This window comes from Danio rerio, chromosome 4, assembly GCF_049306965.1.
Source record: "Danio rerio strain Tuebingen ecotype United States chromosome 4, GRCz12tu, whole genome shotgun sequence".
Taxonomy (NCBI): Eukaryota; Metazoa; Chordata; class Actinopteri; order Cypriniformes; family Danionidae; genus Danio; species Danio rerio.
The window spans coordinates 8699688-8715362 of NC_133179.1; the positions used below are offsets into that span (position 1 = coordinate 8699688).

Genomic DNA, 15675 nt, shown 5'->3' on the forward strand with positions numbered 1-15675 from the left:
CATGGCAAAGAGAAAATAAATCAGTGTCAGTCTGTCTATCTATCTATCTATCTATCTATCTATCTATCTATCTATCTATCTATCTGTCTGTCTGTCTGTCTGTTTGTCCGTCCGTCCGTCCGTCCGTCCGTCCGTCCGTCCGTCCGTCCGTCCGTCTATCTATCTATCTATCTATCTATCTATCTATCTATCTATCTATCTATCTATCTATCTATCTATCTATCTATCTATCTATCTATCTATCTATCTATCTATCTATCTATCTATCTATCTATCTATCTATCTATCTATCTATCTATCTAACAAACGTACAAATAGATAAAATAAGTATATAAATAAATAATTGGCAATATTTTATGCCTGTATTATTTTCTAGCAGCATATGATTCTGTTCATATGATTGATGGTGTGAAAATTTCAAGTTAATTTTTATTTAATACACATTTACACACACACACAAGTATTTTATGAACATTAAATATAACTAAATGTTATAACAAATATTTACTAATTATGTATATGTAATATATTATAATTATTATAATTACTATATTCACATTTATCATTTATTATTCACAGGAGGGAGAACAGTACAGTATGTGTGTGTGTGTGTGTGTGTGTGTGTGTGTGTGTGTGTGTGTGTGTGTGTGTGTGTGTGTGTGTGTGTGTGTGTGTGTGTATGTATATATATATATATATATATATATATATACACACACACACACACACACACACACACACATACATATCCATATATATAAATTATTATAATTATTGTATATTACATAAAAACAATTATTACACATTTATTATAACATTTAATTTAAAACAATACAATTAAATATTTAAATTTTAAATGTAAATATGTTTTCCCAGTGATGGGTTGCAGCTGGAAGGGCATCCGCTGCGTAAAACATATGCTGAATAAGTTGCCGGTTCATTCTGCTGTGGCGACCCCAGATTATTAAAGGGACTAAGCCAAAAAGAAAATGAATAAATGAAAATATTTCTAAAATGATTTTGTGTATATTTATGAAATAATAAAATAACTTTTAATTTTCACACCATAAATCATGAACAGAATATACACACCTCACAAATGTCTCTCTCTAGATTCATATTTTCTAAAGGATGTATTTGTGTAAGGTCCAAGTACTAGTACTTGGCCAAGTACTAGAATTAGTACAGTAAAATTTAAATTTTGGAGAAAAATAAATATATTTTTATTAAACAGGAAAAATCAAGAGAAACATTAAAGAAATGGTTGAAAATGTGTAGTTTGTAATTGTTGTTTGCAATAATTCTTTAATTTAAATGTATTATCTTTCTATTCCTTAAGATGAGGTGACCTAACTCTTACCCTGATGAATATAAATTAAATTTTTTTTTTTAAATGTTTAAATTGAGAAATCTTAATTTTCAAAAGGGGTACACTCCTTTATGCTGACCACTGTGAACTTAGAAGAATATAACCAGCACTTCACCCAGCCTTAATGGTGTCACTTCGCATAAGCTCGTGCACATACCGCGGTCATGGAGGCCAGTGTCGGGCGCGCGCATCCCGGTTCGTTACGTCACTTGAAGCGCCCTGGCTCTTAGATCTGGCAAAGAGAGGAAGAAAACGACAGAAGTCTCTAAAACAGGGCTTTCCCCTCCGTTACCAGCTCTCAAAGTGATAACGGTCCATCTACAACACTACACACAGGCACAGCCATCTCACCAAACCGGACTAACCTCTTGTAGAAGAAGGTAAGGAGCTTTTCAAAGTGATTTTTCCACAGCTGAAGAGTCTGCTCGGACACAGCCCATTGATAGTGTGGGATTATATGGAGATATATCGGTATATTGCATAATGACAGGCTATATTCGTCCGTATGTGTCCGGACAAACTAAAGGGAAGGTAAATAAACCCGAGATTTCTCAATATGCGCACGAGTGACTCTTCAAATGAAACGCTGTTGCGCCAGCAGGCAATGGAGGAAAAGGAGGAGGGAAAAGAAGGAGAAATACACACACATTCCGTGTTAGGGAGCAGGCAGAGAGTCTCTTTCCATCGCAAGGTTTATGAGTCGACATACACGGACAACCTGGACTCTATTGTGTGGTAAAAGCCGTTGAGAATCCGTCCTAAGCTCCAGCCCAGGCGGTGTCAAGAGGAAGCCCTGTGACTACATGTGCATTTCGCACTTTCATTCCTGATTTATTAGCTTGTCCCTGTGTGAAGCAGGTTTAAATTGTCCGCGAGACGGCTACGGGATTGAATAGTAATTGTTACGAAGTCTCTCCTCACTCTCTGTGACGTCAGCAGGAAAATATGTATCGGTTACAAAATATCGCGGACGCGTAGAATAGTTACAAAGTATCTCCTCGCCGGGAAAATGTTTAGCTAAACTCCAAAGCTAGTGTTTATTGTTGCGCAAAACAAACCTTAAACACACAACAGCTTTGTTTGAAAGCAGAGGATGTTGTTATGGAAGTAGTTTAGTCGAGGGTCAGTCTCGTTTGTAGCTAATGTTGATTGGCTCCGGTGTGTAGAATCCAATAAAGCCCCTCCCTTAATTTTTTGGGGGTAATTAATACACAGAATTTATTACACTAGTTTTGCTTTTCAGTACTAATACCTAAACAATTTTAAATTTAGACACTTTATTTGAAGGGACTTTATTATTATTATTATTATTATTATTGTTGTTATTGTTGTTATTGTTATTATTATATTTATTATTATCCTCAACTATGTGGACACCTATTCATTGTACATATCACTGTCAATTTTACATTGTCGTTGTATTTGCACTGTCTGGATTTTGCCATGTCGTTGTAATTGCACTGTTTGTATTTTGTACTGTCTGGAGCCAGCACCTAAGCTTTTCACTCATCATAGCACACATGCTGCTGATGATGTGACAATAAAAGTGATTTGATTTATTATTATTATTATTATTCATTAATTTTCTTTTCGGCTTAGTTCTTTTATTATTCAGGGGTCGCCACTACGGCAAATTTAGCTTATTCAGTTCACCAAAACCACATGTCTTTAGATATGTTTCCCAGAGGAAACCCACGCTAACAAGGGTAGAACATGCAAACTCCACACAGAAATGTCAACTGACTCAGCCGGGGCTCGAACCAGCGACCTTCTAGCTGTGAAGCGATCATGCTATCCACTGCGCCACCTTAAAGGTAATATTTGTACACTTTCAAAAATAAAGGACACAGGAGCTGTCACTGGGGCTGTACTTTTTCAAAACAGACATATTTGTACCTGAAGGGTCCATAATGTTTCCTCTAAAATGCTAAAATGCACCTTTGAGGGACCACTGTACTACAGTCCTTTATTTCTTATTTTTAATATAACTGTTATCTTTATCTATTAATTATCGGATGTGATCTTTATGAATATACTTCATAGTACAATCTTCAATAATTATTAAACTGTTGCGATGACTATTGCTTGTTTTAATATTTAATTATGTCAATAAATATGAGTTTTATTTATTTTTTATTACATATTTCCTTATTACTTTTTTTTACTTTAGCAACATCTTTAGCTTACATTTTATTTTATATTATTAATATTATTAATTAATTGTTTTATTAAAATGTAATAAATGGTTAATAATTGATTATGTATATGTAATATACAATCTATAAATAGTTATTATGAAACAAAGCTTGCTTGTATGAAAGAATCAATATTTCTACACTGCTCAGCAAAGCCTAAATGAGTGTACCCCTCTCAAATCTCTCTCATAAACTAGTTTTTCATCAGTGGCTTTGGTGCATTTCTCAAAACATTATTTACATTTGCACAACAGGTAATGCATTTCTCTAAACAATTAGTACAATTAGAAAGCTCATTCCTCAAAAGCAAGTATTGATGTCAATGAAAGTGTCAATATTATCAAGATGAATAGTGCTGACGCCATTGTTTATGATCAAGATAGTTAAATGGCTGTCATGTTTTCATTTTGAGTTTGCTCTGTTAATGTTTTTCAATGCAAAAAAGTCAGATTTTGGTGACACTTTCTGAAAATGCTCAAGACAGCACTATATACTATTTGCACAGCCATTTGAAAACTACAGTAAAGTTAGACATCACTGCATTTAGTGAGGTATCTGAGTACAAGACACTAAATATGTATGTTTCACTTGTTTTACTGCGTATGCAATTAATTCACAGCTTTGTGCAAAAGAATGAATATACCTATATTTACAACAAACATACATTTTCTTTGAGTAGAGCTGTGCACAACTGTAAACAATATTGCAGCAAATAATGGTTTGAGAAATGCATTAACTGTTGTGCAAATGTAAATAGTGTTGTGAAAAATGCACCAAAGCCACTGAGAAAAACTGTAACACTATCTATAGGAATGCTAGGAAATGTATTATCCTATAAGATAAAATGTTTAAAGATAAAGGACTCATCTTGAATTTTGTTAAAATGATCAATACAAATATTTTCTTCACATGACTATGCAAAACACAAACTTTTTTGAGTACTTTTTTGATTGATACTGGTTGTAAATGAAAATTATAATTTTTAATAGACTTCGAAATAGACTTTAGGGCTGTTCAAGTTTTATAAAGCAACGAGGTATCAATTATATTCAACAGGTGTCTTTTGAATCAGTCTTGTGTTGTTGGTTCTTGTATTTACAGTAGACGGATTTGGATCTTTTAACATGCCCCATGTATAATCACACACATTCTCCTCTAGATTAGACCAATAGTGATTTGATAACCATGCTGAGCAAGTGCTTTCTCTGTTGTGTGTATCTCAGCAGGTTTTTCCTCCAGTTGACACATTAGTCCTGTAACGTTCAATCCGCTGGATCAATCCGGTGTATCTGTGTTTTTCAGGAAGTTGAAATCGAGGTCTTTCTGACAATAAAGGATTAGTTTAATGTCAGATTGACCTGGTGTGAACTCATAGGCAACAAATATCACTGACCGGCACACGTCTGTTTAATTTATAACAACAAAGCTCATTTGAAAGCCATAGTTATAGGTGGAAAGTATGTATAGCATGAAATCCTTAGTCTCATTTGCTTTTCATTTTTCATTTGCGCTATGACTATACACTCTAAAAAAAAGACTTTTGCTGCTTGTTTAAACTACTTCTTTAACCTCTTAGGGCTTAGTAGCCACATACAGGAACGGCACATTTTAGCTCTTTTGTTTTATATTTTGTTGCAGACATACAGTAACATCCTGCAACTGTTTTGCAGCATATGAAATGTCCCAAACACCATTTTAACTGTCCAAAATGGGCAAAATTTTTTGTTTTACTGATAGTCAAAACATGTGTAAAAAATATGTGTCTGTTATTGGTGCATTAAAAACATTCAGGAAAGAACTGCTGTGTTCAAGGCAGAAATAAAGAGTTTTTCATTCTATTACAAAAAGATGACTATTGAGTTTTATGTAAATTCGGACCACGAGTCCACATGTATGGACATCATTTTTCTCTATAAGTACATCACATCAAAAGATGACTCTTAAGTTGTATTCTAATTAGGTTCCAATAAGCCCAAATAGCAAAGAGAAATAAAAAAGGCATGGAAAAAAACAGCTTGGGCCTTAAGAGTTTAAAAGGAGTTGAAATAAAACAATTTTTAAGGCTTTTTGGGACAGTAAAACAGTTTAAGTATGGATTGGTTAAAGTGCAGTGCATGCTACATATGGAAGAGTCTGTGTGAGGTGTGTTAAGTGTTCATCAGCCTTATAGTCTGAGGGAAGAAACTTTCCTTCAGTAGGCTGGTGCGTGACCGGAACAATCGAGCGTTTTAAAACAATCAAGCGTACAATAAAACTGTAAAGTCTTCATTAAAAAAATAATTAAAAACAAATAACCTTTTGTAAAGCTAAAAATGTTTAATAAAATGTTTTAATACTTTAATAATGCTTAGAGGCCTTAAAACACACACACAATTGATAAACCTTCACTTTTTATGGTTAACCTGAAATGGCTCCACAATTGTACCTGGTCAACTATAATCCTGACTCCACATTACAGAAGATGTCTATTGCAGACTCACCTAGGTGATGTCGATGCTAAAACAATATATTGTGCTGGCTTAGTTGTGATGTACCCCTGGTTTGATCAGCAGATCCAAGCGCTTTTTTTAGGTAGAATAAAAAGCAAGTGAGAAAAGTGAAGATGTTTAGAATTGAGACGTATTATCAGGATGAACCTCTGAGATTAGGGTGTATATGATTGACCTGTCTCTCCTTCTGTAAGCTCTGGCCTGCTCCTGATTCTGATTTCATCACTGGAGGGTGCAACACATGTGAAATAAAGGGAGAATGTTTGGTGCTTGGATATGGAGACATGCAGGAAAGTTTGTCTTGTCAGCGTGTAGCAGCATGCTTTCGATTCTCTGGGGGAAGGTGTTGCTCTTGTAGTGGTTTTGAAGTTGTTGGAAATGTATTTTTTATTTTTGGATATGTCAGTGTTATGCAATCTGGAGTGTTAAGAGACACACTTTTTGAACTGGCGAAGCTGTTGTGGGGATCTTTGCTGATTGGTGGTTGATATTAAAGGTGGCAAGATAGCTTTGCAAGAGTGCATCCTGATTATTATTATTATTTATTTATTTATATTTCATACATCAGTCAATATAAGATATTTAATTGTCAGTGCTATTTTTATTTGGCTTGTGTTTTTAAATGTATATGTTTTAACGTTCTCTAGGTAAAGATCATATTTTAACATAATAGTAATTTAATAAAACAGTTATCTTTGCTTATCTAATGTTATCTTTATGATTAAATTTCATGTTATAATACTGTGAATAGTTATTAAACAAAACTGTAATGTCTATTGTTTGTTTTAAGATTTCATTATGTCAATTTATTATGAGTTTTAATTATTCTTAATTACTCATTTCCTGTTTTATTACATTTTCTTTTTAACTTTGGCAACATCTTTAGCTTGTATCATATGCTTAAATGCTCATTTTCTATCTTTTAATAACACGATTAAATGCAATTTATATTGAATATCACAATGATTATTAATTTTTAACATTGCATATAAAAATGTGATATCTGTTAAAAATGTTTCATTTTTTAAATAAAAAACAACCAATAGTTTTTTTTTTTAATTTTATTTGAACAAAAAAACAACATTGTGTCAGAATATAAAACCAACCAATTGATAATTAGCATATATGCAAATTACATACACATTTAATATGTGGCATTAGTCAGTTAATAAATTATATCTAAAATTCATGCTGCGTGATTGCAGCCCAATGTTTGGACAAATCCAACATTGGGTTATTTTTTTTTTCAATTAATTCTTTCTTTCAATTAAATTTAAATAACGCTTTCTTTTAACCCAACAGTTTTACTTCATATTTACCCAACGTTGGTTTACAACAACCCATCATTTTTTAAAAAGCATACTCACCAGTGTCAGGCCTATCAGTATTGACCATCTGTTCTATCTCATTTTTCTTTGTGTTAATCCTTTATTTATCAGTGGTCGCCACGGTGGAATGAACCAACAACTTATCCAGTATATGTTTTATGCAGCAGGGGCCCTTCCAACCCAACCCATTACTGGGAAACACCCATACATGCTCACGTTCATACACACTCATGGTCAATTTTAGTTCATCCAATTCACATATACTGCATGTGTTTGGACTCTGGAGGAAACTGGAGCACCCAGAGGAAAACCTATGCCAACATGAGGAGAAGATACAAACTCCTCACAGAAACGCAGAGCCTGGCCTTTAACCAGCGACCTTTTAGCTGTGAGGTTACAGTGCTACCCACTGAGCCACCGTGCCACCGTTCTATCCAAATATTGAAAATAAATCAAGTCATATTAGATATTAGCACGCTAATTAAACCATCAGCACAATTTTCATGCCTGACATCACCTCACTTGTATGTCCTCCGCTAACCCTAGTAGTACACTTTGATGACGTCTTTCACATTCACACTTGCCCACAAATGCAAAAGCGGCTCACAGTGACCAGACCCGAGCTGTCCAGATAGAGAAAACCAGCAGGACTCTCTGTGGTTTAGCATGGTCCATCTCTGACCTAATTAACTCCCTCAGACAGACCGATGTACAAGAACCTGTCAGGCCAGAAGAAAAGCACATAGCAGTTCATGCTAGCAGGTCAGGACTGGAGATGAGCATTGATTAGCTGATGCAGAGTCCCAGAGGAGGATTCAGACAGTTAATAATGCTTTCTGCAAGAGTTTTTAATATTGTAATAATGTGCCGTCTAAACCAAAACAAACGGTCTAACTGAAAGCAAAAGTAAAACAATATGCCCGGGCCCGGTCCTCTCTCGGCTTCCTTTGCCATCGTTCCTCCTTTTATAGTCCAGAGCTCCTTCTGTGGGATTCGAGGCCGGTGCGCACCGTAATTGTAGTAAGACTTTCATTCATTTTCCTTTGGTTTAGTCCCTTATTTATCAGGGGTTACACTCACTATTGTAATATATAATGATATCATTATATTTATCATTATTTATTACAATAGTGTATCACAATTTTTGCAAAGTATAAATATTTATATTATTGAACAAATTGTGCGAGCAACAATTGCAAACTATTGTCAAAGACGATTAATATCGGATACTTGTAATAATATACTTATAGTTGAAAGGTCTAGAGGTCAGAATATCATATCAGATGTGCTCTTTTACATAGCCCTGCCATAAAACTTTAAAAACCATCCAAAAATTCAAAACAAGCATTACGTGGTCTAGTTTTGCAGTACTACTCTTATTGATTACACAAACACAACCTGATTCTAAGCCAAATAATCCAATGCGAAGGAGTCAAGGAAGATGGACTCAAACTCTGGTTCAGATGAAGCAATCGAACAGCGTGAACACAGCCTACAGCTATTTTGGCCTTTCAGTGCCTAGGTTTAGATCCAGTTTCTGAGGAGGTGGGAGACCCTTCTGTACCCTTGCTGATTCTCCAAAGAAAATGCTGAAAAGCATTTACCTTTTTCTGTTCCCTACATCCTCCGCATGACTAGTCAACAGATAATAAACAATTTTCTTTATTAATCACACATTAATGTCAGGTAATATGTGTAAAAAGAAGGTGGTTGTTTTTAATAAAACAATGTAAACCAGAAAAAAATGTCATGTAGGATTTTCTTTGAAACAATAATAATTAAATAAAACGTCAGGAGGAGGTGAAATTCCATAATAATCGCAAAGAAACTTCAAGTAGCATATTAAACATGATATTTCGAGAGTTTAAAAAAATATATAACTTTAAAAATATAAATTTCATATTTTGCAATTTTTTATGAAAAATATCAATACATATCAACAGGACAAAACCAAGATGTGATCACAATCTAAACACTTGTGATCAATATACTTCATCCGCAGTTGTTATTGAGTAATTTATAAGCCTCGATGTCCATGTCAGAGCTTCAATTCACTGATGTTTTTTTATTTATTTATACATTTCTTTTTAGTTTAGATTACATTCAACTTTATTGTCATTACACATGTACAAGTACAACAAAATGCAGTTTAAGTCTAACCAGCAGTGCAATAGCAGCAAGTGCAGGATAGAGGTATAAGATATAAAGTGCAGTTATAGAAAAACTATGTTGATATTTACAGATGGACTATGAACATTATATACAGGTTGTATTAACTATGAACAGAGATTTACAATAAATTAATATATGTACAGGTTGCTATTAATAATCAGTAGTGTGCAGATAGACAAACATAATTACAATGTATATGTACAGTGGGTGTGTACATAATGTTAGTAACATAAATGTTACGCCCTATTCACACGGGGCTTCAGCGTCAACGCTTGACAGAGGGCGTGTCTGAAGTTGGAGCTGAAACGATCGTCATAGAAGCGTCAGCCAATGAAATTCAGTCAGCAATAGGCCACTGTCTGAGCTGGTGTATTTGCATACAGCGATCTGATTGGCTGACGCTTCCGTCGGCGCTTGAAAAGTTGAGCTGGTCCCAACTTCTGCAGCGAGGAACGCTTCTGAAGCAGCGCCGACGGATCCACAATGCAGTTCGGCAACGCCTGACGTCACCCATTCAAAGTGAATGGGAAGCGTTGACGCTGACGCCCCGTGTGAATAGGGCGTTAGTCTTTCGTCAATCTTTCGGAGATTTAGTCATTTGGTGACGATGTTATAGCGGGTTAGTGTCTGCTTTTATATTTGGTGTCTGACTAATATTTGCAGGTAGGGAAAATCTATCTGTTCACTTCTGCTTTTTACACTTTAACTTGTATTTTAATTTATTTATTTCTTCCACTGAACTGCAAATTAGAATAGAAACGGTATAAAGAGCACACAAACATACATACGGACAGTGATAGGTGTACATCGTTATGGGTAAATGATGCTAGTATTCAGCACAAATCCATCAATTTCCTCTTTCTGGCTGCTCTTTCTATGAAGGAATTGTGTAAAAGCACTGTCAACGCGTGTTTCCTCGTGCGTTAGTAATGCTATATTTATAGGCTAAGCTAGCTTCAATTTTGATTTAGTTATTTTCTAATCGTTGCCCATTATGTCGTGAATATACCCCTGTAATGCATACTGCGGTCCTTTTTTTGTCTGGCTTTCTCGGATATCTCATCTGTTCGCCAAAAATGACTAATTATATCCCGGGGAATGTCTGACACCGGCGCATACACATTGTGATAGACGTTGCAGGCATGAAAGCTTGACAGGCGGCGCAACAGTAACTAAGCAGGGCGGGGCTTAGCGAAGGGTCAATTCCAGTTCCTCTCTCATATCCAGGATGCTTCTTTCCAGGGGCTTAAACATTCCTTTTTAGCAGTTGGACAAGATTTGTTTGCTATTATTATATTCATAACACAATATATAGCAATACAAAATATCGCAATGTCAGATATTTCCAATATCGTGCAGCCACCTTAATGTAAACGAAGAAAGAAAGATGTTACATGCTTCTTTGCCTATGCTTATTAAGTCATCAATCGCTTGTCTCTTTATAACACTCGAGGTAAAGTATCTGCCAGGCATCTGATTCATGTTCCCACCGTTCACCAGTTTTCAGAAGACAGAAGAGCAGTTTTCATGTGTGGACAGAATGAAATGCACTCTTGCTTGTTGTCTGAATGCAGATGAATCAGCTTCTGCGCGGATGTTCAGTGATGTGAAGTGACAGGCCGTCAGACATCAGGCAGAGCACTTTAAAGTGAGCTCAAAGCTGACCTCTGTTCACTCATGTAAATATAGAGGAAAAAGGCATGCACAAACTGTCCCATTGATGCTGTAACGGAGCTGAGAGGCATGATTCATAGGATTTGGTACGTGTAATGCCGAGCGGCTTGTTTAGATGTATACAGTATTGATTATGGTAGGCAGCTTTTGCAGATTGAAATGCGAGTTAGTGGCTGTGATTTAGGATGTGGGCTTGGATGGTTTGCTCGTGTTTTCTGACTCAGCACTCAAAAGCATTACTTTAAAAGATTTGACTCGGTTTAGCTTCATGTCGTGAGTCATCGGCGAAATAAAATGCATTGCTTTCTTTTGTGGTATGTTTCAATTATCCTCTTTGTAGAAGTAGGGCTGGGTCATATAGTGGAGATTCTCTATTTATTTGTCATGATTTTGGGGGCAATTAGATGAGAATTTAAATTGGCCATTTGATTTAATAAGTCATTTTTGGATAATGGTGTGGTTTGTTCTTATGTGGAATAAAAATATAGATCAGTTATTCCTTTTTGGTTTTATATATATATATATAAGGGGGGAAAAACATTTGATTTCAGTTGTTTAATCGTTGATTTTAAACTTTATTTATTTATTTTGTATATTTTATTAAATTAAATGAACAAATAAATTTAAATTAATAAATAAGTAAATTGATTAAATAATAAATACTAAATAATAACAATAAATAAAGAAAAAAAGAAAAATTAAAAGAATATAAAAGAAAAAAGTAAATAAATTAATAAATAAATAAAATAAAAATTAAATAAATTAAAATAAATAAATGAAAGTAAATAAATTAAAATAAATAAAATAATAAATAATGAAAATAAATAAATTCTAAAAAATAAAATAAGTAAATAACATAATAAATAATGAAAATAAATAAATAATATAAATAAATAAATAAATAACATAATAAATATTGAAAATAAACAAATAATAAAAATAAATAAATAATTAAAATTTTATACAAAAATTTAAATAAAAGAATGTAAAACAGACTTAAATAATGAATAAATTAATTTATTAATTTACTGCTAAAATGCTGTTAATTAATTTTAGTTAATTAATTAATTAATTAAATAAAAACAAAAAAGAATAAAATAAATGAGAAATAAATAAAATAATTATAATATTAATAATTTTAAAAGTTTTTTAAAAAGTCTTTCTGCTCTTTATACCATCCTTTATTAGCCCCGGTTCCTTTTTCATATGTTTCTTTCCAGAGGCTTAAACATTCATTTTTAGCAGTTGCACAAGGTTTATTTACTTTTGTTAGTAAATGCCACGCAGCTTCTTCCAGAAATACAGTATTATTAAAAAGAAGGTCTATGGTTTTACCTTCTGAGCTTGATTACACAGTAAACATGGGCGAGTTTTGTTTGTGAGGATTTAGGCTAAATGTAATGGAAACTTACAGAACTTCTCCACGAGGCATTGAGAATATGCCTGCTGAAGAGGACAGATTGCTGTAATGGAAGGAAGAGATCTGGCTGGAAGGATGGATAGAGAGATAAATAAATGGAGGAAGGGTGTCTTTTCCTTACCGTGTCCACTATCCAGGTGTAATCCACCTGCCTGGGGCGAGACAGATGGCAGATGCTTTAATGGAGAGGACCATCACGGTTCTTAAAGCAACAGTTCACCTCAATACAAACAATACAAGTCTTTTTTTTTAAGGTTGCAAACAATTTACATGGCCTGAATTTAAACAAACAAATTAAGTTGAAAATTACTAAATTAATTTATTTTTGTTTAAATTCAGCTCATATAGTGATTAATTAGTGTGCAACGTATCACAAATCTCACGGTTCGGATCATACTAGAGTTTTTAAGTCACGGATCAAACCATTATTATTATTATTATTATTATTATTATTATTATTATTATTATTATTATTATTATTATTATTACTATAATTATTATATGTAATTATTATTATTATTATTATTATTATTATTATTATTATTATTATTATTATTATATGGTATTATCTTCTTCTTCTTCTTCCTCTTCTTCTTCTTCTTCTTCTTCTTCTTCTTCTTCTTCTTATTATTATTATTATTATTATTATTATTATATGGCATTATCTTAATATTTATCTTGTAATAATAAAAATAAATAAATAAAATAATAATAATAATATAATACCATAATAATAATAATAATAATAATAATAATAATAATAATAATAATAATAATAAAGATAATACCATAATAATAATAATAATAATAATAATAATAATAATAATAATAATAATAATAATAATAATAATAATAACATATTATTATTATTATTATTATTATGGTATTATCTTATAATTATTATTATAATTATTATTATTATTACTTTTATTATTTCGATTTCGATTAACATTTCGATTTTTGGAAATACTATAAGTCAATGGCAACCAGATATTAATCTCTGTAAATTAGTATGTTACTCTTTATAATGCTCAATCATGCAAAAATGATCCAACTATATAGCCTCAGCAACATTCTGATCATTATTTTTCTATAATTACAGATTACATATTATATAAATAGATAATCGCTGATAATTAGTTGTAAATTAGATAATGAAGCAATTGTAAAAGTGATTATCATCTAAAAGTAGCCTGCCATTTACACATTTCGTCATGCTGCTGGTCTCTAAGTGACTGCTTTAACCTCAGTTTGAACTCTGCTCCTCCTCTAACACATGCGATACATCTCAGTTATTTGTGAATGGCTCTCTCTAGAGTCTAGTTGGCCTGATCTCCTTGGATGTGCCCTGTTCAGCAGAGGCTCACAATGAAGGTTTTTTATGCTTATGCTCAGCTGATTTGAGCTGCAAATAGGGCAGGTAAAACGGCAAATCTGCAGCGGTTGCGTTTGACAGATTTTGATGGTTTCTTTCTGTCTTTTCACCAAACCCAGTTTTCGGATTTCATATTCAATTTCATATATGCAAACAAGTGTCATATAATACAATATAATATGATATAATATAATATAATATAATATAATATAATATAATATAATATAATATAATATAATATAATATAATATAATTGGATATGATATGATATGATATGATATGATATGATATAATATAACAATATAGCATTTTTTAACCTGTTAAATCCTTTTCATTATCTGTATGTGTGTGTGTGTGCATGTGTGTATGTATATATTTTCTTTTTAATCAAATTAAATTTGTGAGTTTGAGAAACATATTTTTTTGTTTTATTTTTTTAAACTAGTTAGGTAATCTCTTGCAAATTAAGTTATTTATTTGTTAGTTATTTGCATAAAATGACAATAAAAGTTAATGAATTTTAGACAATACAATACACAACAGAGGTTAGCTGCTTACAGTAACAAAAAATAATAGTTTATATACTAATAGAAAATAATTGTAGTTGCTTACAATATCATAAAAAGTTGCCATTTTTATATTAATTTTAGACAACTCAATACCAAAGTTTTAACTTTAAAGCTACTAAGAAAACATGTTTACAGACATGTTTAATGATATTTCATGTTTTTAATGATATTTCTAAATTTTTAAATACAAATGTTGTAATTTAGACCCTTTTTGTTTGCCTAAAATAAAAAATACAATAAAACTAATAATAAAACAATAAATAAAGGTTGTCCTGTTTACAGACATGCTTATATATTTGTAGTCAACACAATACCCAACAATACTTTCAACTTTAAAACTGTTAGGAAATCAGATATCTATTAGAAAATCAATCAATATTTGGTAAAACAACCTTTTGTCAAACATGATTTTTGATGATATTTAATTTTTTTTAAATACAAATGTTGTAATTTAGACCCTTTTTGTTTGCTTAAAATAAAAAAATACAATAAAACTAATAATAAAACAATAAATAAAGGTTGCCATGTTTTCCGATTTGTTTATATTATTTAATAAACAACACAATACCCAAGTTTTAATTTCAAAAACAAGTAAATTGGTGAAATAACCTTGATTTACAGTCATTACACAGTCATTTTACTTTTAAACCAGCAGTAATTTTCAGAAAAAGCTCAAAATAACAATTTTTTCTTTGAAATATGAAAAAATATGATCAGATGTTTGTAGAAAAAAATAATAATAATACAGTTTTAGTCAAACTCAAGCATGTTAATCCAGGGAAACAGAATTTTCCAGCACCCCCTTAATTTTAGTCATAGACTCTGATGATGAATACATAAAGGCTGTTACATAAGCTCTGGCATTTAAAGCGTTGTCTTAACTTCAGGGAACGTTACAGGGCTCCTCATGCCCAGCGCTTTAATGATTTGCCTTCCGTTGGTTCAGCAGCGGCAGAGGAAGGAGATCTGTGGCCGCTCTGTTTCTTATCAGCAGCACCTCCGTTCACTATCACAGCCTCCGCAAACCGTTCCTCCACCAGACTCCCCTGTTTCGATTCTCTGCTTTCTTCATAGCCTTTGTATC

The 15675-nt window shown here is 32.5% G+C and overlaps 1 protein-coding gene and 1 long non-coding RNA gene across 15 annotated transcripts in view; one reads left to right on the forward strand and one right to left on the reverse strand.

Annotated features, from left to right (window-relative positions):
- The window catches only part of LOC141381588 (uncharacterized), a 57194-nt gene extending 54674 nt beyond the window's left edge, over positions 1-2520 (reverse strand). For both annotated transcript variants that reach the window (XR_012401884.1, XR_012401885.1), the window contains exons 1-2: positions 1735-2520; positions 1527-1601 (exon numbers count right to left, since the gene is read on the reverse strand). This is a non-coding gene — a long non-coding RNA (uncharacterized lncRNA). The remainder of the gene's footprint in view (positions 1-1526; positions 1602-1734) is intronic.
- erc1b (ELKS/RAB6-interacting/CAST family member 1b) overlaps positions 1564-15675 on the forward strand; it is a 314518-nt gene continuing 300406 nt past the window's right edge. For all 13 annotated transcript variants that reach the window (XR_012401811.1, XR_012401815.1, XR_012401812.1 and 10 more), the window contains exon 1: positions 1564-1749. The gene's annotated coding sequence lies outside the window, so the exon portion shown is untranslated. The remainder of the gene's footprint in view (positions 1750-15675) is intronic.